This window comes from Cryptomeria japonica, chromosome 4 (assembly GCF_030272615.1).
Source record: "Cryptomeria japonica chromosome 4, Sugi_1.0, whole genome shotgun sequence".
Classification (NCBI taxonomy): Eukaryota; Viridiplantae; Streptophyta; class Pinopsida; order Cupressales; family Cupressaceae; genus Cryptomeria; species Cryptomeria japonica.
The window spans coordinates 286,466,225-286,488,548 of NC_081408.1; positions in this window are offsets into that span (position 1 = coordinate 286,466,225).

Sequence of the window (22,324 nt, forward strand, 5' to 3'; positions counted from 1 at the left end):
TAAATGCTTGATTGGATGATTTAAGACTTCTCCACATAACCTGCACTTTCACTTCATATAAGGTTCCTTCAATTGCTTGTAGACGTATCCTTCAAATGAGGAAAGGAAAGGCTATATGTATGAAACCGTAACTTTGTTTTTTATCATAGGCTGACCTAGAAATGATAATTTTCTCAATTTACTAGATTCAAACATAAAGATACCACCAAAACATGTTGCCAAAATTCGGAGAGTAAAAGTTGGGCCTCTTGGTCCAACCAACGTTTTTTGAAATTTTTGAGGAAGAAAGATATTGTGATTCTAAAGTCAATTCTAGGAGTATGTGAAAATTAAAGGTGTCTAGATATGTGAAATCGGGCCTTGAAGGTTGGAATAGGATATAATTAGGGCTTTTGATGAAATAATTAATTGGAAGTATTAAATAAAAAGGGGCACACTTAGGGATAAGGGCCCAATTTTATGATGTGTAGACTGATGAAAGAAGACTTTAGATTTAATTAAATTAATTAATTAAATGCTTAAAGGGAATTTGAAATGCAAGATGCAAACACACTAAGGTGAGTGCTAACCTAAGCATGAAATTGTACCACCCAATTACAGGTGTACAATTTATGACACTATAGGACTAACATAGCCTCATCATTAAAAATATCTATGTATTGTCTAAGATCAAAGAACCTATGCTAGTATTGCTTAACGGTCATAGCCATCTACCTCAACTCATGAAACTCATCAGAATGATGTTGCCACCAATGGTTTGACAAAAATTGGGCTCTGAATCGCTCAAAAAAACAACTCCCATGATACTGAGCCTATATCCATGTGTAGCTTTTAATCTTCCAACCACCACCAAGTGGAAGAAAATCCCCTAAGATGCATGATGGGGCACCTCTACTTGGTGTTTCTACCATACGAGTGCATAGAAAAACACTTGTGCACCTCTTTCAACCAAGTCTCTGTCTACAAACCACTACTATATTTATTGAAGGTAGGGGGACGTGTCCTCAAAGATCCCTCATATGGCCTTCTAAGAGAGCCTCCTCCTCTAGTACACCCTCTCTCCTCCTAGGATATCTCTCTCTGCCAATATACTCAGGCTGATGTGATTCCCCATGCTAAAAATACTCATGTTGGTCATTCCCTTGTCTAGGGCCTAAACGTGCAAGAACCTCTTGAATCAACTTAAAATAACTAAGCCCCCTCTGACTTCTGTTGACCATTATCCTGACCCTCACTTCTCAGACCACTCTAATGCTAAGAAGTTTTCTACTCTTCCCCATCATTCTCATGGAAAACATGAGAAGAAGGGTTCTTGTGAATGGCCATGCAACCATGCCCTCAACCCCAACCTCGACCTCAACCTCTACTAGACATCTTCCTAAAAAACACACCATAAGAGAAAGAGTCTAAGATCACTATGCTAGAATACCTAAAGGGAAAAAAAACACACAAGGTCTAAGCAGCTAGGATAGAAAAAATGGGCTCATATACAACCAAATTACCCAATGTTAGAACTTGTTCCCTAATACCAAATGTAATGCCCTGCCAAGGAACCCCAAAGGATCTAACTAAACAAACTCAAATAAGAGAGAATTTTTTTTTTCAAACATTAAGTGTGTATACAATAAAAATTTAGGAACAATTCTAAACTTAAATGCATAGGTGGAAGGAAACTACTAAACTATCCTCTAAGGTTCCTCAATGACGTTACTACACCACTCATATGATATTAACGAAATTAAATCTAAGATTGGCTAACATTTCATTCATTTATGAGCATAAACAAGAAAACTATTAGAATAAGCCATCTATATACATTATAGAATTAGGAAACTACATTGCATTCAATAACTTCTAAAGATGAATTCTTTTCAAACCCAATATCAATCATTCCTACAACATACAAGGTAATGAAAAAAGTACATATACTCCTCTTAATTACATAAGATCAACATCTCCATTTACAATCATAAGCCATACCAAATCATATCTCCCAAATCACTTTACATTTACATCAAGATTTCATCATAGCTACATAATTTTCCCAAAAGGCATATACATAATACAATTGCATTGATATAGACATAAGTGTAATCAGAAAGATCAATGAATTCTCCACCTAACTCACTGACCTAACCATATCTAAGAGAAGCAACTAGAGAATGAATGAAGCCAATCCATGCATAAACAAGTTCAAAATCCTTGATGGGAGAAGGCAACTACCACCCGACCATCTGGACATTGAAGAGTCACACCCCATTCTAGGAGATAGACATAAATCATACATGCACACAAACATAGGACAAACATTCACATGGTCTTAACTCATTTGCACGAGGTAGGGACAAAGATTCATGATACATAAGGATAAATCTCATAGGAAGGACACTTCATATGCTTACAACTAAAATGGGGGAGTGGGACACTAGTGCTCACATGGGGATGGTGTCATGACATAGCTTGATATGGATTAACCTAGTAGGTCTTCACAGGCCTTGACCCCCATCCTAGGTTATCCTAGCATCCTCTCCTAACCCTCGGCCCCCAATCAAGTTTCATGTGGAACCAACATACCTTTGAAGAAGACAAAATAGTTAATCTTGCCATTCCATGACTTCCCACCTCATCCTGATCCTAAATGAACACTCAAGCCATCAACAGGGCATACATTATCATGATTAATGTGATTAACTACCCAAACCCCTAATTCATTATTCAGGCTATCACTTATTAAGCAACTCTCCCAATGGGTTATCTTGGAAATCACTTTAGGATCTTGGCCCCTATCGAGAGCCACTCCCCTCATGACACTATGCCTACTCAAAAGCACTCCACAACAAGGTGAAACATCATCCAATAATGCATAAAAATGTGTTCCCAAAGGATTCAAAAAGCATCAACATAAATTGGCCACATACATCCCTATCTCAAGGAAAACACTCTCTAAGAAACATGAGGATGAACGAGCCATAAACCAAACCACTATACAATAACCATAGTTGAACAAATAAAGTGAACTAACAATCAATTACTAATACATGAGTAAACACTTATGAAATATAAAATACAACATAAAAAATTATAATTTATTTTACTCCATTAACTAAAATTAATATTATCAAATTTACTACCTTAATTAATTATCATTAATTAATAAAACATTTATTTCATATACCTAAGTTCACAATTAATTATGTTCCTTATGTGACCACACACTGTAAATAGAAATCTAGTAACAAATTATATAATTGAATAATTAAATTAATTAATTAACTAAACCTAGCTATTAACTTAGATCAATTAAAAAATCTAATGGGTATTCACCCCAAATCAAACTCTCAGGTTAAAACATAGGTAAAATAAATTAATCAATGAGATATCATAATGCAATCTGCAGGTAATAATAAAACAATGCTTTGGAATAAATAACCATGGTTGTCAGATAAAAGAAAAATAAGGCCATGATAGAGCAAAAGAATTACGTCACAGATTATACAACTATACAATATAAACACAAAATTGAAATTCCATAACCTAAAATAAAACTCAGAACATACATCCATACACAGGACAATAGCAATCCTGGAAGATTTAAAAATCAACACCATATATATACACATGCCCTTAAAAAATAAAATAAAAACATAAGTTACAATTTAAAGCATACATTAACACAATGCAATGTAAATTCCAGCAACCCTGAAAATCAATAATCAAAACTAAAACATTGGACATCATACAATGATTAGTGCCAAATCCAATTCTAATTGGTCAGATAACGCAATCAATGTTAACCTGAACGAATGCACAGGGATGCAAATTGGCGGTAGAAAAGTGTAGGGAAAAGGCATGGGGACAACTCCAACTCTGAGGTTGAGGACTCTCCACACGCGTGGAGGGGAAACCTCCCCACGCTATGGGTGAGAGGCTGCACACTCACGTGAAGGAGAATCCTCCCCATGCCGTGGGTGAGCACCTCCCCACTTGCGTGGGTAGAGGCCTCACACACAGCATGGGCGCAGACCTCACACACCCCAACATAGACACGCAGCAATCCAGAACATATCATACATAAATAAAATAATATAAGGTGCTAAAATAGACATCCAAATACCAAATACGATCAGGAAAAAATCAGGAACCCAAGAAGGCCATTAATTTGTATTCCAATTTTTTTAAGCCAAACAATGGGAAAAAAAACATTTGACAACCATGATTCACAGAGGAAAGTGAATGAGAACCCAACATGGAAGCGCTAAAGAAACCAAGCCTGTAAGTAGCTTCTACAAACTCAATCCCAAATTTGCAATCCTCTGCCCAATCCTCGCTCAAATCTCTTCAATTTTTTTACCAATCTTTTCCCCCTCCAGCCAAGAAATCCCCTCCTGGATAAATTTTTCCGAATAAAAATGTTTCCTCCACCGTCCAACTGTGGGGAATGGAAACTTTTTCATTAAATACTTCTATTATAATTTAATTCATTATTAATTTACCTTATGTTTATTTAATAATTTCAGTGAATTCATCCTTTAAATTATAACTTAATTTATTAATTATTTATGCTTGTGTTTTAGTTTAATTAATTAGACCATCAATACAAATTTTTTTAATTAATAATTAAGCAAGATTATTCATTAATACATATATATATATACACAAATATATGCATGTAAATTAGATTATCACTAATTTAAATAAAACCTCATGGTAAATGTTTATAATCAAAATTTTCCAAAAAAAAAGACAAATCAAAACCCTATGAAAACACATACACATACCCATCATGACCAAGGTTGTCGGATTTTGTCTATGTGGCATTCCGAACAGGTAAGCACAAGACAAGAACATTTCTCTAATACCGAGCATGGGCTAAGGGTTTGAGTAACGGGCCATTATGCTATCTCCCACAACTTTCATCAGGATTATGTAGGCATGCTCAAACTTGTGAAAGTAGGTGGAGTCAATGCCTCATACCCGCAATTGTGCATCAAGAAAAGTGTATATATGCAAATAATATACATAATCCTAACAAATACATGTACAACAATGAAGGGGAATTGTGACATCATGTGTCTCTCCAAAGTGGGTGATGAAATATCATCCCCACACTGTAATCAAAATCAAACACATAGAACATAATCCAACACATGATAAATCTTATAAGATAAGAAAATATGTTAGTACATGGGTTAGTACGTAGAGATCATATATAACATCTAATCATCCTTAATAATAAAGATCATATTCATAATTCATTGCACATAAACATAGAGCATAGCTTACAAATATCAATTCAAATAATCATAACATAGTCTCATAAGAAGAGTCACAATAGCATAAAGTACCATAAAAACCATGTGGAACTGAAAGAGTCACCATGAGTCCAATTAAATGAAGAAAACAGTGTCTAAACAATGGAGGAGTATCACAAAAGAAGCAAATGTTGGCATAGAGTAGTGAATGTTTGTTGTGGCACAAAAGGATGGGACACATTAACTTTGAGAACATTGTAAAGATCTTCTCTACTCAAACTATAAGGAATTTGCCAAAAATTATCAAACCTACCAATATAATGTGCAAGGAATGTTAGATTTGAAAGAAAACAAAGAACACATTCAAGAACAAGGAGTATTCTACTACAAAAAATTTTGAGTTATTCGTAGAGACCTATGTAGACCTACAAAGATAAGAGGACTAAATGGTGAAAGGTATTTTATTTTGCTCAATGATGATTATTCTACAATAACATGGGTTAATTTCTTAAGAGAAAAATCTAAAGCCCTAGATAGATTTAATGTGTCCAAATCTATGCTTGAGAATAAAGTTGAAGGTAACATTGTAATGCCCCGCCAAGAAACCCTATATGATAAGCGAAAAATACATAAGAAATGCATGGAATTTTTTTTTTTTTTGAAATAATACAGTGTCATCATGTATAACAATACAAGTATAACACTCCCCTTAAGGTAACATTGATCTTAAAAATAACCGACAATGCACAAGTGAAAGAGTAAACACTAAAAAATCCAAATAATCAAGGGAAAAGGCCTCCCAAACATGAAGACCTGGTCTAAGAGGTGTTTAGGGTCACTTATGACCATCCTAAATGTTTCAAAGTTAGATTTGTTAAATAGGAAAAAATGTTATGTCTTAGGTGTCATGGATGGGCTTCAACAAAACCCTAATTAGAATAGAATCCCAACACTATCTAAACTCACTTTAAAATTACTCAAGACCCCTCGAAGGGTTCCCTAACATTTCTACCTTCACAACACATCCAAAATTAGGTCAAACTGACATCTCTAGCCCTCGAAATCATCTCTGGACTGAACGAACAAGTATGGGCTCTCAGACAGAACCCAACAACGCAACTCAACACTAGCACACTAGATGAACACTAGTATGGCATGATGGTGCCCATGTGTCAAACTGGAGTCCTAGACATGTGTTGGTGTCCTGCAAACTCATGAACTTACACTAATATCCCTAAGACACACATTTGTACAAAACCTATGAGCTTCTTTGATGAGCTATACAAATTTGCAAACACATTAAACCCACCGGTGAAGTCAAAATGAACATTCAATCACAAAATCAAGAAAAAATTGAAATAAAAGGTGAGAAAATGGATCAAGTCTAGATACAGTGAGTAACTAGATGACTCCTACAAGACAAGGTAGAGTCTGGGTGAACTCATTTTTCCACTACTCAACCAAATTCACCCATAACCAGAACAAAGGGACACTTAGGTGACCAACACAACTAAAATCCACAATTTGACTCCATGAAACACACACCGGGTGGTTCTAGTTGAGCTTGGATTGTCTCACAAGAGCTCAATCCAACAAAGGCTTGGTAAACATCCCATTACCATAATAGGAGACTTTTAATTCAATCTTTTATAAAATAACAATTGCATCTACATTCATTGAAGCACCAAACCAAGTGTTTCTATGATATCATCATATTAGATCATCAAAAGAAAAGCACACAAGATCATGCTTGGTGATCGGTTCTAGCACCGGACCACGTAAAGATACCTCAATTCATTACTATGAATCACAATTACATGCATCTCCTCTTGGAAAGTTCTAAATACAAATCATCAATAAATACAATTCTCAGTACAAAGAACATAGCTTACTGTAGACACTTAAAAATGTCTCATTAATTCTAAACTAATTATTTGTCTATTTAATTAAGTAATTCTTTAATTATTTGATTAAACTAATTTTTTCTTCTTATTAGAACATCCAACATTTCTAATTGTCGCATTTCTATAATTTCAACATCCAACATTAAATATTATTTATTTAATTAATTGCGACATTTTCCTTACTTAAATAATCTTTATTATTTAATTAATTCAATTTCCTATGATTAAATAATTTCATTTAAATTATTGAATTAATAAATTTTATTCTTCCAATTCTCCAAATTCTAATTCCAATTAATTTCATCTAATTCCAAATCACCAAATTCATACTCCACCAAATTCATATTTCACCAAATGTGAATTTCAATTAATTTCATGTGCATTTTAGCATTCAAAAATCCAAATTGAAAATCATTTTCAATTTCAAAATTCTACGACACATGCTAAAATCAAAATTGATTGACCAAATCAGTTATCTAATCAGTACACTCGAAACCAGACAGGTCGGTCTTAAATAGGGTCCAAAACTTCTGAAATTGGACATTATCAACTATCACATCAAGCAATCACATGAAGAAAAAAATCAGTATGGTTTCTGCATTTTGTTCTAGTTGGTTTTATTTTTTATCAATTGGTGAAGATCACATTTCTAGCTACTGAAGGATGTCCAAAAGTGACTAGAGGAGCCGTGATGGGAATGATACTTTTCTTTGTTTGTTGTTTTTTGGTGTGAACCAATGAAGTTCCGAGGCAATACTTCCAGTGGGTGTTTGTGATTGGTACGTTCATTTGGCAAGTGCCCCATGAAGGATAATTATGCTTGTGACTACCACACATACCTCGACCCTTGTTGTTATTCCTAGAATGGAGGGATCACTCCTTGTCTGTTACATGTTTATTTCTTTGCAATGAGATATCTATACATCTTGGTTCCTTATACACTAGTGTACTAAGACTCATTGTTACATAATAAGGCTCAATGATGATGATGTGTTGCACTATGAATAAAGACAAGAAGACTATTCATCATAAATCATTTCATTTTTTACCAATGTTTCTGATCTCATCATGTTGATTGTATCAATCAAGATCACTCTCTCATCAAGCATCTTTTCTTTGATCAACTTCATAATTCTTTCCAATCCTTCTTTCATCTGACATGATATCTCTCATCACTTAACTCCAATATTTTCATCTATCATTTCAACTATTCTATTTGTCAATCAATTATTCCTCACCTTCATCATATCTCATTATTCATCCAATTTTGATCTATCATTTGTTTTATACGGGATTAGTCCTTCCTGAAACCAGACACGGCCATATATCTTTGTCTTATACAGGATGTATCCTTCCCGAAACCAGATGTTTTGATCATCTTTGTCTTATACAAGATGTATCCTTCCTAAAACCAAACTTTATCTTTATCAAATCAATCCTATCAATCTTACCATTCAATAAATCTACAAATCATTCTAACCATTTCTTTTCTCTAATCAAACTCATTCATGTCATCAACTAATCCTTTTTCCAACTATCATATATTATTATTCTTCTTTCAACACATCATTCATGCCTTTAATGCACAAACAATCTCTCAAGTAACCAAATATTTTCAATGCAAACTAATATTTTCAATTGTGAACTACTATTTTCGATTGTGAACTAAAATTTTCAATTGCAAGAAAATAATTCAATTGCAAATTAATATTAGCAATTGTGGATAAATATACACTCAATTGCGAATTTGCTAAGTTTTACAAGTTTACACATTGAAATTTTTTTTTGGAAATAATAGACAAAATGTGCAAAATTTTTGAATGACTCGCCAAATTTCACATTATCACTTTCTAGCACATTTTTAAAAAAATGGTCTTCCTTCCACAAAATTTCGACCACTTTTTCCAAGGTGGCATATTTATACCCTAAATGTTGCTGAGACATACTGGGGCATAAATTTTTTCATTTTCTTTGCAATAATGTCGTTCTAACATTGTGTTGACCAAAGAGGGTCAAATGTAGACACCTAAAAATGTCTCATTAATTTTATATTAATTGTTCATCTATTTAACTAAGTAATTCTTTAATTATTTCATTACATTAATTATTTATTCTTATTAGATCATCCAACATTTCTAATTATCGAATTTCGATCATTTCATCATTCTAATCAATTAACCCTATCTCAAATATTATTTATTTAATTAATTGCGACATTTTCCTTAGTTAAATAACCTTTATTATTTAATTTATTCAATTTGTTATGATTAAATAATTTCAGTTAAATTATTTAATTAATATGATTCTTTCGATTCCCCAAATTCTAATTCCAATTAATTTCATCTAATTCCAGATCACCAAATTCATATTTCACCAAATCTAAATTTCGGTTAATTTCATGTATATTTCAGCATTCGAAAATCCAAATTCAAATCCAAATTGAAAATGAAAATGAAATTCAATTTCAAAATCCTATAGCACGTGCTAAAATGAGAACTGATTGATCAAATTAGTTACCTGAGTTAACTCATCAATCACCCTTTTTAACTCTCAAATCACCTTTTTTGACTAATCCATTTATTCAATCTACTGATCAATCAATGCACTTATCTCTCCAATCAATTCATTCTTTTGATTCATCAATTTAGACATCTAACTAATCTATTCAATCCACTAGCCAAACTATCTAGTTGACTCCTCAGTCAACCATGTTAACAGATCAATCAAAATGAGTTAACAGATCAATCAAAATCGGTTATCTATCAATCAGCACTTGAGTTCTATTTCTCACCCCCTTTTGTGTTGAAAAGCTATAAATTCAACCTCTTTTCTCAATTCAATCTAGCATTCAGCTTTTAGAATCATAGTCTTCAAAATTGTTGTTTATCTTATGCAGGAAATCAAGTGCAATACCTAAGAGCCACCTACACCAACAATAATGGAGAAGAACAATGGAAGCACAAATGGAGAATAGGGAGTTTGATTTAGTTTAATTATTCCATTTTTGTCATTTATTCTATTGCTTTGTGTTTAAAATCAGCTTAATTAGTTAAGGATTTTTTGATTCGTCCTTTTACTCTGATTAGCTTAGATTCAATGATTTCAAACATGAGAATAATTGGTGAACCCGACGTGAAGAAATTCTAACCTTCATTTGTTGTTTTGATTAATTTTGCAGATCAGTACATACACAAAAAACCAGAATTCGCAACTGATCAGACATAAATTCACAATTGTGAATATTTATCCGTAATTTCTATCAAAATTTGTTGCAATTGATGGTAAAATCTATCGCAATTGCTAAAATGTTGCGCAATTGCTCAAAAAAAGAAAAAAATATTTTTTTAGTTTTTGTTTCTCAAGTAGTTGATATTGCACACCTAACACAGAAAAATCTCTCAATTCTGGAAATTTTTTATTTTTTGCATAAAATATGTCTAACCCAATGGCAGGAAAGGTAACCTTCAAAATATCAGGTGGAAGGAAGGCAAGACAGCATAGGAGAGAACATAGGGCATACCAAAGACTCCTAAACACAGAAAGAGAGCTTCCTAAAATTGAAGAAAGAGAAGAAATCTTCCAATACCATAGAAGCATCCACTAATTCATTACCAAGTACAAACTTTATGATGATATTGATGTGATGGTTTGAGTGATTTGGGATAACCTCATTGTAGAATAAAATCTCTATCTTCTGTCTTTTCCTTCTGTCTAATTTTTTAAAGTATTAAAAAAAAAATTATTTTTTGCATTTGACTGATAAGCAATTGACCTGGTATTGCTACACAATTGCTCGGACATCAATTTGCAATTGATATCATAGTAATTCATAATTGATAGCATATCAGCTCACAATTGATCAAACATGAGTTCTCAATTTCTCAGTAGTTAGTTCTCAATTGTCAGGTTAGGTCTTTTGCACTTTGTCTTTATTTAGTTTAGGTTTTTAGCAGGATCGCTCTTTGTTTTAGAAGAGATAGAGCTCTGTAACTGAGAAAATTAGGTTGGATAACCCACCATATGTCTACTAATGCTACTTTCTCTATAGGGTTAGAGTAAAAACTTATTTTGGTGTTGTTAAAAAGAACAAAATCATTATCCTTTCTATTCTTTCACAAATTGCTATGAAGGTTAAAAATGAACACCATGCTTGTGTGGAGCAACATCTCCACTTAGAATAGAAAATCATTGCAATGTAAGGATAAAAATAATTTTATTTTTTTGTATCTTCAAAGAGATAGGTACTATGCTCTCCCCTTCACTAGGTGATCAGAAAACCCGACTCTCTTCTCTTAAGCTTTCAATCAATTTTTGTACTTACATCCTTTAGAGGGCCTGCCTTCTTGAGTTGCCTTGAGGGGTTTGGTTTGAAGGGAACAACCTAAGTGGCAACCGCTAAAGCCAAGTAATCCAAGCCACTACAAATAAATGCCTATGTGATGAAAATCATATGCGACGAGTGTTACATGTTGTCACAATGACATTATGCCTCCATCAATGCCTATACAGTATGTTAAAATTTGTAGAGCATAACCTCTACAGACTGGGAGACCTCCCTCAATGGAGTGTAAAACACTATTGATTGTGACCACTTGAATGGAACCCTTTGTAAACACCTTAAAAATTAGAAGCCCTCTTGAGTCAATAACTAGACACTTGAATTATCACTCTGCAAGGGTGGGGAAGAATCTGCCCCCAAGACACTTGATAAGTCGATGCTTTAACATCTTTTTTTATCAGGGCTCTTAGGTTTTTGGTATCTTTTGGGTTGCATTGTAATAGTAAAGTATTGTGAATTGACTATATGTAATCCATGTTTTAAAACTGAACTTAAGAAATCATGTTTGAACTTTGTCGGTTAATTCCTACAGCCATGTCAACTTATTCCTGCAGCCAAATGATTTGTCCCTGTGATATGCGAATTATTTAGGATAATGTCATATGTGAGTTAATGAATGTATTAATTAAGTAAGATACATATGCATGTCTTTGTATGTTGTTTTTGTTTTAGTGCAGATAATAATTGATGTTGCGGTGGATGATTTTCTTTCATGCCTAAGGACTAGAGAATCACGTTAAGATAGCTGGAGGTCAAACTAAAGGAGATTCAAGCAAGCGCAATGCATGGCATAATCAGAGTAGTTTTACTTCACCATGGGAGTTTAACTCTGGTGCATATTGAATTTTCAAAATATCACTTTGGCTTGCAAAGATTGTGGTTCGGTTTCAGATCCACGGTTCCTGTAGCCAAGCTCTCAGTTATCTCCTTCATCCGACAATTATCCGCCTCTTCTTCTAGGTGTAACTTGGGTTGTCCATTGTAGTTGATCTTTTCTTTATAATAAGCTCTTCCTTCGTTCTGAGAGTTAGACAGAATGGAAAAGAATTGAGCAAAGTTTTGTCAAGCATTCTGAATTTTTCTCTTTTAGAATATGTAATCATTTTTCAGGAAGAAATGAATAAGAATATGTTGTTCTGATCTATTAATAGTTCTTTGCTAAGAGTTTGATATCACTCATCCAAGGGGGCCCACTTGGTGAGTGATCCTGTGTTTAAGATCATTGAAGTTAGTTTTTACTTAGTTGCAGTAGAAGTTCATGACTGGATTGTTCCTGCAGCCACTGGAAATAGATCCGTTGACTGTTCCTGCAGCGAAGACAGAATGGTGTGATTTCTGTTATTTTCATTAGATCATTTCAACAATGTTTTGTGAAGCTTTCATTTAGATTTTTATGATTTTCATTCCTACCTTTCCTTTCTGCATAATGTTAGTCACTACAATAATCTAGAATAATCATTTAAGGAGCTTAGTGCATATATATTGCAGACCCATTTCAAGTTTTATGTTCTTGGATTGACAACTAAATGAACACCAGCCATGAAAATAGTAAACTCTACCATATGAATGTCCAAACTTCAGATTAATATTTCAATTAGAGGTATTATTATTGTCATTATAGTTGGGGTACACATTTTTGGCGCCGCTACCGGGGATGGTGCCAAGCTAAGAACCTTTTATGATTATTTTAGTTTCTAGTTAATTGTTTGAAATTTTATGAATCTACATGCATAATAGAAGAAGAGATGCCAGAGGTAGAATTTTGCCCACTCATACTACTCATGCAGAAGATAATTTTCCAGATATAAACCCTTTCTTTGAACTGTATCAAGTCCCACAAAATTTGAATCACCTTGAGTCTGAATTTCCAGAAGGTAGTCTTCAGTTCCTTTTTGGTCCACAAGAAGAAGAATTGTCTATTGTAATAACCCCCACAAGTCCAATGCAAGGGAACCCACCTCCTATTGGAAATAATCCATCACCACCACCTGGTCCAACATTTGAGTTTCTCATCTCTGACCAACATGATAATGCTAACCTCAAAAACATTCTAGCATCTTCACTTCCTAAATTCTATGGGTTGGTGATAGAGGATCCGGATACATTTCTATTTGAGTTTGATGTTCTCTGTAGGAGTTTTGACTATACTACAGATGCCCATAGACTCAAAAATTTTCCAGCCACTTTGGAGGAGTCATCATTGAGATGGTTAATGAGCTTGGGTAGTAGCACAATCAATACATGGGATGAGATGAAATGGTTGTTTCTTGCAAAATACAAAGATTATTGTAGAGGTACTGATCATCATGGGGATGATATCATTAGAATGACACAAACTAAAGATGAGAGCCTTAAGGATTATCTGGAAAGGTTTTTGTTTAGTGTCAAGAAGTCCAAGCATAGTACTTTGAATGGAGATTCCCTCAAATTGATATTCTTGAGGGGTATCAGTGATGAATGCACCGATTCCTTAGATCTCATGGGGGGAGGTGACATTACACAGTCTACTTGGGCTGAAATAGGACAAATTTGCAAGAAGTATTCCAGATCTACTTCTAAGAAGAATAGGAGATTTAAGCCAGGGGTACCATCATCATCATCATCTGGAACTGGAGTTTCTAGATTGGAACTTAGCCATTTGTTAAAAGATTTCAAGGAGGACATTATAAACAATATGGCTACTCAATTGGATACATTGGCAGCTAAGAAGAAGCATGAGGAAGCTGATGCATTTCTTGCAGAATTTTTTCCTCATTGTAAGCAATAGAAGAAAGATTGCAGATGTAAGATGGTTGCAAATGTTAAAGTATGTGATTTCAAACCAATTCAAGATGAGGATGTACAAGTCTTCTATGTTTCTCAAAGAAGACCAAATTTTCAAAGACAAGGTATGCCACCTGATCCACTTTCCTTTTTTGGTTATAGTGGTAATTCTTATGCACCAAATAACCAATGGCAACCACAGTATTCTCAAAATTTTGGTAATTATCCACATTGGTATGGATCACAAGGCCAAGGACAATAATTTGCTAATTAAATCCCCCAGTGGCGGCAGGCACAGGGAAACTGGTATTCACCTCAGGGTTTAGGGAACTAGTTTCAAGGGAATTGGCAATCTACCTCTCAATGGAGGGGAAACCCAACATGGTCATCCCAATCTTCTGGATATCAACCCCCTGCTCAGCAGCCACAACCTCCTACTTTGATGCCACCTCCTATAGCTACAACACCACCTCTTAAGCCAACACAACTGCCTACTCAACCATTGCCTAATCCAAATTATCAAATCTCAGCAACAACAACAAGCTTATTCAGCTGATGCTAATCAATACCCAGCCTATTCTTTATCATTGGATGATATTCACCTTCGATCTGGCACAAATCTACCTAATCCCTCTTAACCAATTATTACTGAGGTACAAGATATTCTTGATCAAATGAAGCATATTTGTGTTAAAATTCCGTTGTTCCAAGCAATAAAGGATGTCCCAATATATGGTAAGGCATTGAGAGAAGCATGCCAAAAGAAACCTGGTAGAAAGAAAAAGGATCCACAAATAGTTCATGTTATGGGTCAATTGGCTGATATTATGTTTGGAAAAATTTCTATTCCAAACTATTTTGATCCAGGTAGTCCTATTGTGAGTATAGTCATTAATGGCAGTCAAATAAAAAATGTTCTAGTTGATCTAGGGGCAACCATTAATGTAATGACAAGGGAAGTAATAAAACATCTAGAGATAGATAGTTTAAGGGCTACACCCATAGTTCTCCAACTTGTTGATGGCTTTGTAGTAAGACCTGATAGTATCATAGAGGATATAGTAGTTATTCTAGATTCCTGGTAATATCCTGTAGACTTTATGATCTTATCTCCAAAAGCAACATTGGGAGGATATCCAGTCATTTTGGAAAGACCATGGCTTGCAACAACTGATGCATATATTGGGTGTAGATCAGGAGACATGACTATTTCAGATGGCAGTTCCACAAAAACATTAGCCTTGTATTCCCCCGCACAACCTCAACTTGAGCAGCAGTGGGCTGTTTGGCCTATTTTGGGAGAGGAATCTGAAGAAATTGAGTCTATTAATCACCTTATGATGATTAATTGAGTGCCACTCATGCAGTTATATGATGAAGAATCAATCCTTTATAAGGTCTTGACAAATGAATTAATAGAAGACCAAAAATTACAGGAATTGGTTCTGAATATTGTAGGGTTGGACTTTCCTATAGCCACTGATATCTTGCATACCTTGTTGCTGCAAGAATTGTCTTATTCTCATATTTCTGATATAAATCAGATTGATCTTACCATCAAGATAGAGTTTGAATTGAATAAATATTTGAACATCAATAAGAATATAGTAGATACTCAAAAGGATAGCCTAGTAGACTTGCTGAAACTCCATAGAAATGCTTTTGCATGGGATTACAAGGATATGAATGGAATTGATCTAGTAGTTTGTACTCATTGCATTTACATAAAGGATGAGTGTTGTTCCCTTAGACAACCTCAAAGAAGAGTCAATCCTGCCTTGAAGGAGATAGTTAAAGAAGAATTGTAGAAATTGTTGAAAGTTGAGTTTATCTATCCGATCTCTGACAGTCAATGGGTATCACCTTTAGTGATAGTTCCTAAAAAGGGAGGCAAATAGAGAGTATGTGTTGATTATAGAGCCTTGAAATTAGCCACAAGGAAGGATCATTTTCCACTGCCATTTGTGGATCAGGTATTGGATTCTCTTGCTGGTAAGAGATATTTTTCATTCGTCTATGGATTTAGTGGCTATAATCAGATACAAATAGCTCCTGAGGATTAGGAGAAAACAATATTTACTTGCCCATGGGGTACTTATGCATATTCTATTCTTCCTTTTGGGTTATGTAATGCTCTAGCCACTTTTCAAAGGGCAATGATCAGTATTTTTTTTGATATTTCTTAAGATATTATGGAAATTTACATGGATGACTTTACAACTTATGGTTCTGAATTTGATCAAGCATTAGGTAATTTGAAGAAAGTTTTGTAGCGGTGTGAAGACTACAACTTGTCTCTAAACAATGAGAAGTGTTTCATTATGATGGAAGAAGGAATAGTTCTTGGTAATCATATATCTGTACAAGGTATACAAGTGGATCCAGCAAAGATTGAGGTTGTTTAGCATATTAATGACCTTTTGAAGCAGAAAGATGTGAGAATTTTTCTTAGCCATTCTGAATACTACAGAAGGTTTATCAAAGATTTTAGCAAAATTGCAAGTCCCTTATATACACTACTTACTAAAGATGCAGAATTTAAATGGACCTCAGCATGCAATGAAGCTTTTTTAAAGCTTAAGCATGCTTTGACTCAAGCACCAATTCTAAAAGGACCTAATTGGTCTCTACCATTCCAAATCCATACTGATGCATCTGATTATGCCATAGGAGCAGTGCTGAGACAAAAAGTTGACAAGCTGGAAAATGCAATATATTATATCAGCAAGAATTTGCAAGGACCTGAACTGAATTATACAGTTATTGAAAAGGAAATGCTAGCTATCATATATGCCATTAGCAAGTTTAGACACTATATTATAGGGTATCCCATATTTGTGCATACAGATCATACTGCAATTAGATATCTCATGAATAAGCCATCAATCACTGGTAGACTGGCTCGCTGGTTATTATTGATGCAAGAATTTGATATCACAGTTGTTGATAAGCCAGGGAAGTCTAATGTTGTTGCAGTTTATCTTTCACATCTTCAATTGTCGAAATATTCTACAATGATAGATGACACTTTTTCAGATGAGCATTTGTTTCTCATACAGGCTCATACTCCTTGGTATGCTGATATTGCCAACTATTTAGCTACAACTAAAATGCCAATTTCTTTTTCTCCTAAGGAAAGAAGCTTGCTAGTCGAAAAAAGTTTTAACTTTTCATGGATTGTTGATTGTCTATTTTATACTGGACCTGATCAAGTCATGCAAAGATGTGTTAGAGAGGATGAAACATGTGACATCTTGCATGCATTTCATGATGAGCCATGTGGAGGTCATTTTGCTGCCAAAAGGACAACACTGAAAATACTCAATACCAGTTACTATTGGCCTACATTACACAAGGATACAGCTCAGTACACAAGGAAGTGTGACAGATGTCAGCGAATGGGCAGACCTACAAATTTGATGAGATGCCACTATATCCTCAAATATCTGTTACACCATTTGACAAGTGGGGATTAGATTTTGTTGGCCCCATTGATCCACCTTCTAATGGCAAATCTTATATCCTAGTATGTACAGACTATGTGACAAAATGGGTAGAAGCTAGAGCTATGCAACATGCGAGAGATAATAAGGTGGCTAAGTTTCTCTATGAAGAAATATTTACAAGGTATGGAGTACCAAGGGAAATTGTTTCAGATCAGGGACCTCAATTTACATCAACATTGATAAAAGCTTTGGTCAATGAATACAATATAAGACATAGGAAATCTACTCCATATCATCCATAGTCTAATGGCCAAGTAGAAGTTACCAATAGAGAGCTTGAGGATATTCTTACCAAAATAGTGTCTATCCACAACAAAGATTGGTCTCATCGGCTTTTAGAGGCAATTTGGGCATATAGAACAACATGGAAAATACCAATTGGATTCACACCTTTTGAGATGGTTTATGGCAAAACAACAATGATGCCTATTGAATTTGAACATAAAACCTTGAGAACAGCTCTACAACTGAATATGACATTGTCTGAAGCTTAGAAGGAACACATTCAGTAGTTAAATGCTCTTGATAAATGGAGAAAGATAACTATTCAACAGATAGAATTGATTCAAAACCAAAGAGCCAGATGGCATGATAAATATATCAGAGAAAAGAAATTCAAAGTTGGTGACTGGGCACTCCTATATGATTCCAGATATAAGGATGCTATGGGGAAACTCCAAACAAGGTGGTTAGGTCCTTATGAGGTAGAAGAAGTTTTTCAAAATGGAGCAGTCCGGTTGTCCACAATAGATCCTGTTCAATTTAAACTCTTAGTGAATGGACATCGACTACGACTTTATCACAAGTCAGCTACTAGAGAAGAGTTCCTGTAGTAGTTTGCTCCACAAAATGAAATACAAGTTCCTGCAACAACTACCAATGATTCGGTATCAATTCATGAGCTTCCTATTGCACTTGAGCATGTTGATAAAGGTGATGTTCGTGCAGCCTCTATGGTGAACTTATTCACCATATCATAATAAAATATTTCCATGGGAATATTGTTCTCCATACATAAAGTTCCATCCACTACATTCCATCCCACTTTCTTACCTGTCACTTCATTTCATTTCACCATCATTTTTGCCCAATTGCAGGTACGTGTATATTGTACTTTATTTTAATTATGCATTTATTAGTTCATTATGATTTTTATCCTGTTTAAATCCACTCCAAACCCGAAATCTCGTCAGCCTGTGTGGACACGTGCTAGGTTAAGTTGGGGGTACTTGATGGTCCTTTTTCCCAATAAGATTTATTATCAATTTTTTGATATCCCGAATTGATTTCCTAACTGACATTACTTATGATGATTATTATTTCACGTGAGTGAATCATAAGTTTTGCCGCCAAAATTAAGATATGTAGATTTTAGTTTTTGTGAAACTGTCAAACATTTTGGTGAAGCTGTGGAAGTATCAGAGTAAAAGATGGGTGGTGATCTAATTCACCATGAACCAATAGTCCATGAAGGGTTGCTGTAGGATGTTGTCTATGTGCATTATTTCCAAAACCACGGCTAGCTAGATTATTTCTTGAAAATTAGGGATTTCAACAACGAAATAGCTGCAGAATTTATGCATTCCTTTGATGAAGGAGAAGCTACAGTTAAAGGGTTGAGGTTAATTGCTATGGAGTAGCGAATTGCAGAGGTCACAGGGTTGCTACAGGAAGAAGAACTCTTTCTAGAATCAAAGGATGCAAGGAGTGCCAGGGCAAAGTTCACAATTTCTACTGACAAATCCTTAATGGTGGATAGACAAGGGACTAGAAGGGTTTCTTTGCCAGCACATTGGCCTCAAGTAGCTTTGTATATTATGAAATATATTACATGTGAAGGACGATATTAAAATCTACATTCACCTCATTTCAAGTTACTTAGTCATCTGTGTCATGACCGACGAGTTAATGTCCCAAATTTCTTGTATCATCTCATTTCTATAAGTGTTAAGGAGAGTAGAAAATATGGAAATCGCTCTGTTAGCCATCATGGACTGGTGAAGTTGCTTGTACAATGGTCCCTGAGAGATGTTTCACAAATGGAATGGGGTGTGCTTGATGATATTCTAAAATTTAGGGTTGATGAAGCCCCTATTGAAAATAATCCTTCGGCTCAAGAAGAGATTGTTGTAGAAGATCTTTCTGGTGAAGATGAGGGTTTTTTGGTTGTTGAAGGAGCCACAATTATTATGGAAGGAAATATTGAAGCAGAGTCAATCGAAGGACAACCCTCTACCTCTCTTCAAAGAGATTCACCTATTTTACAAAGGAAAGGAAAAGAATTGGAAAAGGATGAATCAGATGAAGAATTTGTTATCCAGCCATAGGAAGTGCATATTCCTCCTCCAACCAAGAGGTGTCGAACAAAAACAAAAACTCCTGCATCTGTTTCAAAAGTGTATGTAAGGAGAACAAGAAGGAGGACATAGAAGACTCAATCTGTGAGTAATCCAACAGAGGTTATTGCAGTAAAAACTTTGGAAGAAGAAGATGCTGCAGAGAAGGAAATTCAAGAAAACCCTATGGAAGAGGAAATGCAAGAAAACCCTATGGAAGAGGAAATGTAAGAAAACCCTGTAGAGGAAGAAATCCAAGAAGAAATTCAGGAAGAAGTTGTAATGGATAAGCTAGCAAATCTTGCTTCAGTGGCATTGCAATGTGAAGAATTTGTTGATGATGTTCTACAACAACCTGAAGAAAATGTGGGAGATATGTCAACTCATAATGAGGAGTTTGTTGAAGAAATCCCACGGTCTAAGGTAGGACTTATTAGACCTCCTTCATCCCTAACTAGTTTATCAATTGCTTTAACATTTTTTAGGCAATGGGAAATAGAGAAGGATAGGTTGCAAGGGGTAATTAATAAGCAGCAAAAAGAGATTGAAAAGAAAGATAATAGAATTAAAGAATTGGAAGCTAAGGTAGAAGAGATTTATGGTATGGTTCATGAGATAATGCAGTGTAGGGCACCCCCAAGAATTTATGCAGTACATTTGAAAGAGCGGTATCTGAATTTCAAACTAAACTGCATTGTTAGGGACCTTAAGCCATCCTTGGAAACACCTAAGGAATTCTATCATGCTTATCAAACCTCCCCACACGCTATAAGAAATTTGCTATGTGAATTATATTTACATAACTCTGTTGTACCCCACGACAAAGAATGGAATCCTTTATTGTATATTGGGGATATCCATCTCAGAGCTCTAATGTCATGGATCCAAAATGAGATGATCATAGGACCACAAGCCAGGGAGTTTGAAAAATTGGAACTTGACTGTCCATTGCCATTGAGGAGGGAATCATAAGCACCCAGGGTTCTATATTATGATTGACAAAAGTTGCTAATAAGAGATGATGTTAGTAAGATAGTACTTCCAATGAGAGAGGAAGTCTATCAAGCATATGAGCAATTGGTTCAGAGCCACAGGACAACCGCACTAGAGGGGCTAACTCAATGTTGGAACCATCTACCAAATCATTTAAAACTGGGAGAACCTTACTCATTACAGAATTTTCATGCAACTATATAAAGAGCCTCCAGATACATACAACTAGGCAGAGAGAAATCTAATAACTGGTTGCCATTAATCTTTCAGCCTCTGATCCTTATGTGGCCACTTTTGGCATGCCAACCAATAGAACAGAATTATGATGCAGTTGTGGAAGAAATAGCTAGATGGTCTAGGTTGGAGAAAATGAAAGGATTTTATTGGAATTTGCCTTCCAAGGGAACCAGACAGGACACTATTGGTGATTTTAGAGTTTCAGCAAAAATAAAAAATTTTCCTTTTGCTGCAGGAGCAGCAAACCCTTAAAGTTGGGGGGCGTGATAAGTCAATGCTTAAATATTTTTTTTTATCAAGACTCTTAGGTTTTTGGTATCTTTTGGGTTGCATTGTCATAATAAAGTATTGTGAATTGACTATATCTAATCCATGTTTTAAAACTGAACTTAAGAAATCATGTTTGAACTTCGTTGGTTAATTCCTGCAGCCAAATGATTTGTCCCTGTGATATGCGGATTATTTAGGATAATGTCATATGTGAGTTAATGAATGTATTAATTAAGTAAGACACATATGCATGTCCTTGTATGTTGTTTTTGTTTTAGTGCAGATAATAATTGATGTTGTGGTGGATGATTTTCTTTTGCACCTAAGGACTGGAGAATCACATTTAGATAGTTGGAGGTCAAACTAAAGGAGATTCAAGAGAGTGCAATGTATGGCATAATCGGAGTAGTTGTACTTCATTATGGGAGTTTAACTCTGGTGCATATTGAATTCGCAAAATATCACTTTGGCATGCAAAGATTGTGGTTTGGTTTCAGATCCACGATTCCTGTAGCCAAGCTCTCAGTTATCTCCTTCATCTGACAATTATCCACCTCTTCTTCTGGGCGTAACTTGGGTTGTCCATTGTAGTTGATATTTTCTTTATAATAAGCTATTCCTTCTTTCTGAGAGTTAGACAGAATGGAAAGGAATTTACTAGAGTTTTGTCAAGCATTCTGAATTTTTCTCTTTCAGAATATGTAATCATTTTTTAGGAAGAAAT